This window comes from Pinus tabuliformis, chromosome 8 (assembly GCF_031772625.1).
Source record: "Pinus tabuliformis cultivar Carrire ecotype Pingquan chromosome 8, CPIR1, whole genome shotgun sequence".
In the NCBI taxonomy this organism is placed as follows: domain Eukaryota; kingdom Viridiplantae; phylum Streptophyta; class Pinopsida; order Pinales; family Pinaceae; genus Pinus; species Pinus tabuliformis.
This window is the reverse complement of record NC_142294.1, coordinates 1,662,503,050-1,662,514,037: the sequence shown is the minus strand read 5'-3', so window position 1 is coordinate 1,662,514,037 and position 10,988 is coordinate 1,662,503,050.

Sequence of the window (10,988 nt, the reverse complement as noted above, 5' to 3'; positions counted from 1 at the left end):
GTTATCCTGTACTCTCTACAGTTAAAATATGAAGATCATAGACTCCCTAGGCCTCAATATATAGGCCACAAGTCCCCCAAGCTCCTATATCAAGTAATTGTCATGGAAATAAATCCTTATCCATGCAAGGAATACTTACTAGAAATATCCAAGCATCTGATAGTACATTATCCCTCATCTGAACTCAACTGGGTCTCTGTCTAAACTGACATGCATCAATTATCCATGAGGGAATGCTCAGTTATCTGAAATAATAGTTGTCACATGCATGCAAGCATTTACAAACTATATCTCATTAATTTAACAACTTGTTAAATTAATCTAACTATACTTGACTAAGTAAAACTAAGTCAACTGATCCTCTCATTATAGAACTCATACTTGATTCCTCAATCAGTGGAGAAAATCAAGGATAAATTCCTCAATCAGTGGGACAACTAATTGCATGTTCTCACAAAGACTTCAAGTTTAATTTTCCATAATTAATTAACTCATGGAGATTAATTAATTAATATTTTAAACTGTTGTTAAGACCAAATTCGTTTTTACTTCCTATAGTTAGACCAGGGACTGCTAAAAATAGGAAGGGACCCAGAAATGCTATTTTTAGAAGATTTTATTTTTAGCAGATTCACCTCTCCCCCAAGGTGGCCAAAATGTTCATTGGCCAAATTGCTATTTTTAGAAGTGCTATTTTTAGGATTTCTATTTTTATCACATTCTTGTTGCACACTTTTCAACATTAAGCAACATATTATCTTTAACTTCTCCTTCAAGATTTCTTCATTCATCATTTATATCGAGCAACAAATGGCATTCTAAGATGTTCTTGTCATACATGTATTAAGGGTTAAAGGCCAAGTTTTCTAGGTCCTTCATTTGAGAACACAACAAACAATAAAGTGACAAATAAGTGACAACAAACAATAATCATTAATGTCTTAAGCACAATTTCTCCACAGCCAGGAAATTGGTTTCTTAAGGTACAACATTAATTGGCAACATTGTCAGGGAAAGAAGACAAGAACACTTTTCCCTGAGTTTTCACTATTTTCCTCTGGTTGTTTAGTGAGGAGGAAATACTTGGTTGTTTTGAATAAAAGCAATCAAAGGTGACTCCATAATAACAGAGACCACCGCCTGCAAAATAATTGAATAAGAACACTTTTCCCTGGTTTTATTAAGTTTGAAGTTGATCCTTGAGAGTGACAAGTTTCAACAATTGGTCGTACATTCACACCTGTGATTTTCACTTACAACATTAATTGGCGACTCCACTGCACTTTGAATTTTTCTTTTCTGGGTTTTAATGGCTCTCCCTGCATTCTTAGTCCATAAATTTGATCCACTTGATTTTACTGGGATCACTGGCTATCCTCATGATATGCCTGCATTTTATGAGTGGAATGAGTATCTTCCAAAATTCAGTAGAAAGGAATATGAAGATCCAGCTCAGAATCTCCAAGAGTTTCATAAATGCATGGAGCAGCAGGGCATCATTTATGAAGATGTGAAGATGAAGTTGTTTCTATTTTCTTTGGACCTTGAAGCTAGGCTTTGGTTCAAGTCTCTGCCTCTTTCAAGCATTTCATCTTTGAAAGATTTCCATTTAGTTTTTAATTCTTCTTGTAGTATTTATAATCCACACAAGTTTCTTTTTGAAGGTCGTTGTGAATATTATGATGCTAAAGAAACTTTAAAAGCTCATGATAATCTTGTTAAAGAATCTAATGATCTTGTTGATAATATATCAAGCATTCAGAGAGGCTATAGTCAAACTAATTATGAGCAGGTCTCTAAAAGCAAAGGACTATCATTTTCTCAAAATGATGTGGAGAATTCTTCAATAATCTCCCAAGCAGAGAATTGGTTGAGCCAGTTCCAAGAAAATCAAGAGAGTATTCAGATAGAGGAAAGTTCAAACATGCATCAAGAATTTCTGCTCAGCAGTTGAGAAGAGGAAGAAATAATTAAGTTGCAAATAAATCCCCACAGATCTTATCTTGATAAATTTGATGGTCCTCCTATCTATAACGAAAATGGTTTAAATGGGGAGCAGGATGAAGCTCTTCAAATTCATCAGTTGGGTGTTGAACATAGAGGAAGAAACCAGCAGGTGGAATATGTTGGACAACAATATATTGAGCCATCTATCATAGCAAAAGAGGCTATCTTATGTAAAAATAAAGCTAATAAAGAGATTGTGTATCATTGCATTGAAGAACATAATGATGCCCATGGATCAGAGGTAAAAAATCTATTTGAAGATGATCTTATGTCGTATAGTAATGTGAAAAAATTTGTTTTTCTTCCTGAGGTTAGAATTACAAATTATTTTCAATTAAATCTTAGAGATGAAAAGTGGAGACATGAAAGTGACATAGATCATTTTCTTAAAGATGTTGTTGATTGTTCTGTTGAACATATTATCCCAACAAAAGGTTTAATCGAGCAAGAACCTGCATACATAGACTTTTTTGGAGTTAATCAAAACTATATTTTTTCTTATACTTTTGAAGATCCCGTGGCAGATAACATGGAGGAATTTATCAGCAAACTACACATCCTACCTAGTGGATATATTCCTAACTTTTGTTGTGAGATGCCCTTATGCATAGTTTATTTTTTGTTCAGGATGAATTGTATTTTAAAGATTAACCAGCATAATGGTTCTATATCAGGCACTCAAATGCTAACTTGGTAACATTGGAAGATCAACTTCACTTGATGGAGATCAATCATATAAATATGTAGGAACTTGTACATAAATAAGCTCAGGTGTTGAGCATTTGGTTTACAGTTGCATTTCTTGAGCTTAATTATTAGCTGATGAATAAAGGTGACTTTCCCAGTTGGAAACTGGTTTCCAGACGTTTCAAACTTCAAGATTGTCAGGTTCCAGTTTGTCAAATTTCAGGGTTTTCACAGTTTTGGACTCCATGCCCAGCTAAGGCTATTGATCTACGATTCTCAATATTTTGCTATCAAAGCGCAAGCATCTTATCGCTGCAAATATAGGTGTGGGTTCGTTGTACAAATTTTCACACAGTTAAGCTTGGTGAAGCAATATATGACTCCATTCCCAATGGATAAGGCACTAATCTACAGTTCTTAGTGCTTCTGTGGCAAAAGCACTATCCCCAGTTGGAGCTAGATGTTGTAGCTTATATTGTGTTTAAGCTTATTTATCACTTTTATCACAATGTGTGGTCTAAAAATCATTGCAGGGGTTCAACCTTAATGAAGCTCTCTTATTTTCTTTACATCCGCGGAGTCTAAGGGAAATGAAGTATTTTGTTTATTATACATTGAAATCGCAAAAGAAAGAATTGTAAAAGAATTGACCCCGATGTAGCCAAGGTTGATATACGAACAAATCAAATCGTTATATAAATGGTTATATGGAGCTAGACCCGATATATATATATATATATATATATATATATATATATGTATGTATGTATGTATGTATGTATGTATGTATGTATGTATGTATGTATGTATGTATGTATGTATGTATGTATGTATGTATGATAGCTGCATATTGAAACAAGAAAGAAACAAAGTAATATATCGGATTCACAAAAGAAACAAGTGTTTAAGTGTTTAAGATCTGGACCTGAAATATATATATATATATAGATATATATATATATATATATATATATATATATATATATATATATATATATATATATATATATATTATTGTGTTTAAAAGTCCCAGTGGGGCCGTAGAGCAATGGGTATTGGTTCCACCAATTGCGATTTTCGATAGCCAGATCCGTTATTTTATATATTACATTATAATATTTCCGGTGGGTCCGCTGTATAGCATAGCACATTATGTACAGGCGTTTGGTTCCGCCGATTGCGATATGCGATGGGCTGGACCCGAAGCATATATATATTATGTTTTATAAGCCCCGGCGTGTCCGCGATCATCACATAACACTTTGAGATATGCGATGGCCAAACTCGATATGGTATATATTATGTTTTATAACTCCGATACATCGGTCTTGTCGCAATTTATTAAGGATTGGGTTGATATAACAATGGAAAGCACCAATTACGATTTGTGATGAGAATTCAATGGAGCGTTGAACAGGCGGATCCAATAGATTTATTAAACATAGTTAATTCCTTTCAGTTCTGATTTGCGTGTTTTGCGTTGATTTCATTATGTAAACAGAAAAATTAATATTAAAACTGAACTTGAAGAGGAAAGCAATTGGGTGTATTTTCTGGTGTTTTGGCCAATCAAAACGCATTTGATACATATGTAAGCCTAGGTTATGCACAATTCAAACACAATTTGTTATGATTAAAGCGGATTAATTGTTATTAAGGCATATACAGAGGAACTTGGAAGCAGATTAACAGAGCCAAAAGGCCAGTAATTATTGTCATGTTCAGTTACTTTCTGTTATTTTATGTTCTTTGAGATGTCTTTACCCTCTATGTAATATTTTGTAATAATTTTTACTTCAGATAGTTAGAGAAACAGTTTTAGTAGTTTGACAGTTTCAGAGATCAGCAACTGTTTCACAAATGTATAAAAGGAGGAAGATTTATAGAGAGAGGGGTTGTTCGAATTTTGGAGAACCCGGAGAATAGGCCACTGTATTCCTGATATAACTGTTGATTAATGAAAGAATCAGAAGTTTCCATGAATTGTTGGGTATAATTTTGTAACCTTCTCTGTCATGTGTCATCTTATGTTTTCTTCTTTCAAGTATGGTAATGAAGCTACAGGTCTTTATTTACTTATGTAGATAAAGTTAAAACTTCTTAAAAGATCTCTCCTATACTTGAAGTTTTCACCTTCCTTTCTAAGTTATAGATAATATTTCTATGTAAGGTAGCATATTATCTTTAACTTCTCCAAGGGTCGCAGATAGTAGTTTCTGAGTTAAGCAGCATATTGTCTATGATACAATTCTCATTTTCATAATTCCTCTAAGTGACAGATAGTAGGTTCTGTGTTAAGCACCATATTATCTTTAACTTCTCCTTCAAGCTTTCTTCATTCATCATTTATATATAGCAACAAAGGCATTATGAGATGTTCTTGTCATACATGTATTAAGGGTTAAAGACCAAGTTTTCCAGGTCCTTCATTTGAGAACACAACAAACAATAAAGTGACAAATAAGTGACAACAAACAATAATCATTAATGTCTTAAGAATAATTTCTCCACAGCCAGGAAATTGGTTTCTTAAGGTACAACATTAATTGGCGTCGTTGCCGGGGAGAGAAGACAAGAACACTTTTCCCTGGGTTTTCACTATTTTCCTCTGGTTGTTTAGTGAGGAGGAAATACTTGGTTGTTTTGAATAAAAGCAATAAAAGGTGACTCCATAATAACAGAGACCACAGCCTGCAAAATAATTGAATAAGAACACTTTTCCATAGGTTTATTAAGTTTGAAGTTGATCCTTGAGAGTGACAAGTTTCAGCAGTTGGTTGTACATTCACACCTGTGATTTTCACTTACAACATTAATTGGCGACTCCACTGTACTTTGAATTTTTATTTTCTAGGTTTTAATGGCTCTCCCTGCATTCTTAGTCCATAAATTTGATCCATTTGATTTTATTGGGATCACCGGCTATCCTCATGATATGCCTGCATTTTATGAGTGGAATGAGTATCTTCCAAAATTCAGTAGAAAGGAATATGAAGATCCAGCTTAGCATCTCCAAGAGTTTCATGAATGCATGGAGTAGCAGGGCATCATTCATGAAGATGTGAAGATGGAGTTGTTTCTATTTTCTTTGGACCTAGAAGCTAGGCTTTGGTTCAAGTCTCTGCCTCTTTCAAGCATTTCATCTTTGAAAGATTTCCATTCAATTTTCAATTCTTCTTATAGAATTTATTATCCACACAAGTTCCTTTTTGAAGGTTGTTGTGAATATTATGATGCTAAAGAAACTTTAAAAGCTCATGTTAATCCTATTGAAGAAACTAATGATCTTGTTGATAATATATCAAGCATTCAGAGAGGTTATAGCCAGACTAATTATGAGCAGGTCTCTGAAAGCAAAGAACTATCATTTTCTCAAAATGATGCAGAGAATTCTTCAATAATATCCCAAGCAGAGAATTGGTTGATCTATTTCCAAGAAAATCAAGAGAGTATTCAGATAGAGGAAAGTTCAAACATGCATCAAGAATTTATGCTCAGCAGTCAAGAAGAGGAAGAAATAATTAAGTTTCAAATAAATCCCCAGAGATCTTTTCTTGATAAATTTTATGGTCCTCCTATCTATAAAGAAAATGGTATAAATGGGGAGCAGGATGAATCTCTTCAAGTTCATCAGTTGGGTGTTGAACATAGAGGAAGAAACCAATAAGTGGAATATGTTGGACAGCAATATATTGAGCCATCTATCATAGCAAAAGAGGCTATCTTATGTAAAAATAAGGCTGATAAAGAGATTGTATATCATTGCATTAAAGAACATAATGATGCCCATGGATCAAAGGTAAACGATCTATTTGAAGTTGATCTTATATCTTATAGTAATGTGAAAAAATTCTTTTTATTCCTGAGGTTAGAATTACAAATTATTTTCAATCAAATCTTAGAGATGAAAAGTGGAGACATGAAAGTGACATAGATCATTTTCTTAAAGATGTTTTTGATTGCTCTGTTGAACATATTATCCCAAAAAAATGTTTAATCGAGCAGGAACCTGCATACATAGACTTTTTTGGAGCTAATCAAGACTATATTTTTTCTTATACCTAAGAAGATCCTGTGGCAGATTACATGGAGGAATTTATTAGCAGTCTACACATCCTACCTAGTGGATATATTCCTAACTTTTGTTGTGAGCTGCCCTTATGCATAATTTATTTTTTGTTCAGGATGAATTGTATTTTCAAGATTAACTAGCAGAACGGTTCTAGATGAGGCACTCAGATGCTAACCTGGTACCATTGGAAGATCAACATCACCTGATGGAGATCAATCATATACATATGTAGGAACTTGTACATAAATAAGCTTAGGTGTTGAGCATTTGGTTTCCAGTTGCAGTTCTTTAGTTTAATCATTAGTTGATGAATAAAGGTGACTTTCCCAGTTGGAAACTGGTTTGCAGAGGTTTCAGAGTTCAAGATTGTTAGGTTCCAGTTTGTCAAATTTCAGGGTTTTCACAGTTCTGGACTCCATGCCCAGGTAAGGCTACTAATCTATGATTCTCAATATTTTGCTATCAAAGCGCAAGCATCTTATCACTGCAAATATTGGTGTGGGTTTTCTGTACAAATTTTCACACGGTTAAGCTTGGTGAAGCAATATATGACTCCATGCCCAATGGATAAGGCACTAATCTACGGTTCTTAGTGCTTCTGTGGCAAAAGCACTATCCCTAGTTGGAGCCAGATGTTGTAGCTTATATTGTGTTTAAGCTTATTTATCACTTTTATCACAATGTGTGGTCTAAAAATCATTGCAGGGGTTCAACCTTAATGAAGCTCTCTTATTTTCTTTACATCCGTAGAGTCTAAGGGAAATGAAGTATTTTGTTTATTATACATTGAAATCGCAAAAGAAAGAATTGTAAAAGAATCGGCCCTGGTGTAGCCAAGGTTGATATACGAACAAATCAAATCGCTATATAAATGGTTATATGGAGCTAGACCCAATATGTGTGTGTGTGTGTGTGTGTGTGTGTGTGATAGCTGCATATTGAAACAAGAAAGAAACAAAGTAATATATTAGATTCGCAAAAGAAACAAGTGTTAAAGTGTTTAAGATTTGGACCTGTATATATATATATATATATATATATATATATATATATATATATATATATATATATATATATATATATATATATATATATATATATATATATATATATATATATATATATATATATTGCGTTTTATAAAGTTCGGCGGGTCCGCAATGTTATGGATGATTGGTTTCGTTGATAGCCCCGATTGCAATTTGCGATTGCGGGTCGGACCCGAAACATATATATACATTGTGTTTAAAAGTCTCGACGAGTCCGTAGAGCAATGGGTATTGGTTTCGCTGATTGCGATTTGCGATAGGCGGATCCGATATTTTATATATCACATTTTAATATTTCCGGTGGGTCCACTGTATAGCATAGTGCATTATGTACAGGCGTTTGGTTCTACCGATTGCGATATGCGATGGGCCGGACCCGAAGCATATATATATTATGATTTATAAGCCCCCGTGGTTCCACGATCATCACATAACACTTTGCGATATGTGATGGCCGAACCCGATGTGGTATATATTATGTTTTATAGCTCTGGCGCGTCCATCTTGTCACAATTTATTAAGGATTGGGTTGATATAACAATGGAAAGCATCAATTGCGATTTGTGATCGGAAGTCAACGGAGCACTGAATAGGCAGATCTGATAGATTTATTAAACAGAGTTAATTCCTTTCAATTCCGCTTTGCGTGTTTTGCGTCGATTTCGTTGTGTAAATGGAAAAATTAATGTTAAAACTAAATTTGAAGAGGAAGGAAATTGGGTGTATTTTCTGGTGTTTTGGCCAATCAAAATGCATCTGATACATACGTAAGCCCAGGTTATGCACAAGTCAAACACAGTTTGTTATGATTAAAGCGGATTAATTATTATTAAGGCATATACAGAGGAACTTGGCAGTAGATTAACAGAGCCGAAAGGCCAGCAGCCATTGTCATGTTCAGTTATTTTCTGTTATTTTATGTTCTTTGAGATGTCTTTACCCTCTATGTAATATTTTGTAATAATTCTTACTTCAGATAGTTAGAGAAACAGTTTTAGTGGTTTGACAGTTTCAGAGATCAGCAACTGTTTCACAAATGCATAAAAGGAGGAAGATTTACAAAGAGAGGGGCTATTCGAATTTTGGAGATCCCGGAGACTAGGCCACTATATTCCTGATATAACTATTGATTAATGAAAGAATCAGAAGTTTCAATGAATTTTTGGGTATAATTTTGTAACCTTCTCTGTCATGTGTCATCTTATGTTTTCTTCTTTCAAGTATAGTAATGAAGATGCAGGGCTTTATTTGCTTATGTAGATAAAGTTAAAATTCCTTAAAAGAGCGCTCCTACACTTGAAGTTTTCACCTTCCTTTCTAAGTTATAGATAATAGTTTCTGTGTAAGGTAGCATATTATCTTTAACTTCTCCAGGGGTCGCAGATAGTAGTTTCTATGTTAAGCAGCATATTGTCTATGATTCAATTCTCATATTCATAATTCCTCTAAGTGACAGATAGTAGGTTGTGTGTTAAGAAACATATTATCTTTAACTTCTCCTTCAAGCTTTCTTCATTCATCATTTATATCTAGCAACAAATGGCATTCTGAGATGTTCTTGTCGTACATGTATTAAGGGTTAAAGACCAAGTTTTCCAGGTCCTTCATTTGAGAACACAACAAACAATAAAGTGACAAATAAGTGACAACAAACAATAATCATTTTTGTCTTAAGCACAATTTATCCACAGCCAAGAAATTGGTTTCTTAAGGTAATGGTGGAAGATTCTGATTGATGGAGTGGGGAATTGCAAATAGAGAAGGCCAAACAATAGATTTTGTATCAATCTCACTGTTATAAGAGCCATCTCTTATATGAAGCTTGATGTTTGTTGACATGATTGGATGGTCCATAAGAATAGGAAGTGTTTAAAGGAAACGTGCGTCTTATATCACATTTACACCAATCCTGATGAGAGATGTAATTACAATTAGTGATGATAGAGCCAAGCTTCCATAATTCACCTAAAATCTACCCTAAAGTATTGATTGAAATCTATCAGGTGAAGCCTATAACCTTATACAAATTAAACATTATCCCACATTCAAGCATAAGAGCCATGATAGAGCATTCAAAAGGAGAATAAATGTGAAATTAAGCAAGCTACAAGTATAGGTTAGTATTCTCCACCTTGTCCTTACTACATGACAGAAATCTAACATGCGTTATGTCATTTATTGGGTTGATTCTTAAATGTGTGACTTGAGTTGATAATTAAGGAATTAATTGTTCATACTACTTATAATGGTTAATGTCCCCTCTTTTTGCATTGAGGCCTTCTTTTCTTTGAAATTGGGATTAAAGTTGTGCTCACAAGTATGTGTTGAGATTTATAGCCTTGGAGGTACTCCAAGCCCTAGGGTTCAGTGTTTGGATGAATGAGCATCAAGGATGTGCTTTGTCGGCTTAGAACCGGGTTTTTTACCTATTGTAACTTATTTTACCCTTACAATAGTTTGTAAATTTCTTTTTATTTAAAAAAAAGAATGGAAAATAATTAAAAAAATCAAAAAGAAATAAATGAAAAATAAAAGGGGAAATAAAGAAAAGAAAAAGAAAAATATTTTTACCCCTGGAATAAGCAAGCACATTGAAATGTCTCTCTTTATATTTTATTTGACAAACATGTATTTTTTCAAAATAAATATTGTAAATAAATGTTGATTTGACTGTCATTCACCGAAGATTAATTTGTATGCAGTGTCTGACTGCTACAATCAAGCGCATTGATATCAACAACATTTGAAGGATTCAGGACCCCACTCATTCCCGAAAGTTAATGGGCGGGGGGGGTCTGCAAAGTGGTTTCCCTTGATCCCACTTTTGTTATGTGTCTTCTCCTCATGCATTGCAGCACCCCCACCCGCTTAAAACCACAATCCTTCACCACACCACCCCCCCACACCACAAACCACTTATCTCACTCCGCCACTATTCACGCCATTCTCACCTTCCACCAACCTTCTGCTATGTTTAGCCGTGAATATTTCTCCCACCAAATTTAGTTGACAACCGTTATATCATAATTTCTCTCACCAACATTCAAATGAATTAAATCCTTCACACCATTAACGGTTAATCCAACAAAAATCCATTATGATTTCCTTAATAAAAGTTTTTATCCCTACAAAACTAGATTATTTTACCATTCCACTTGCAACCAGAGCTTCTA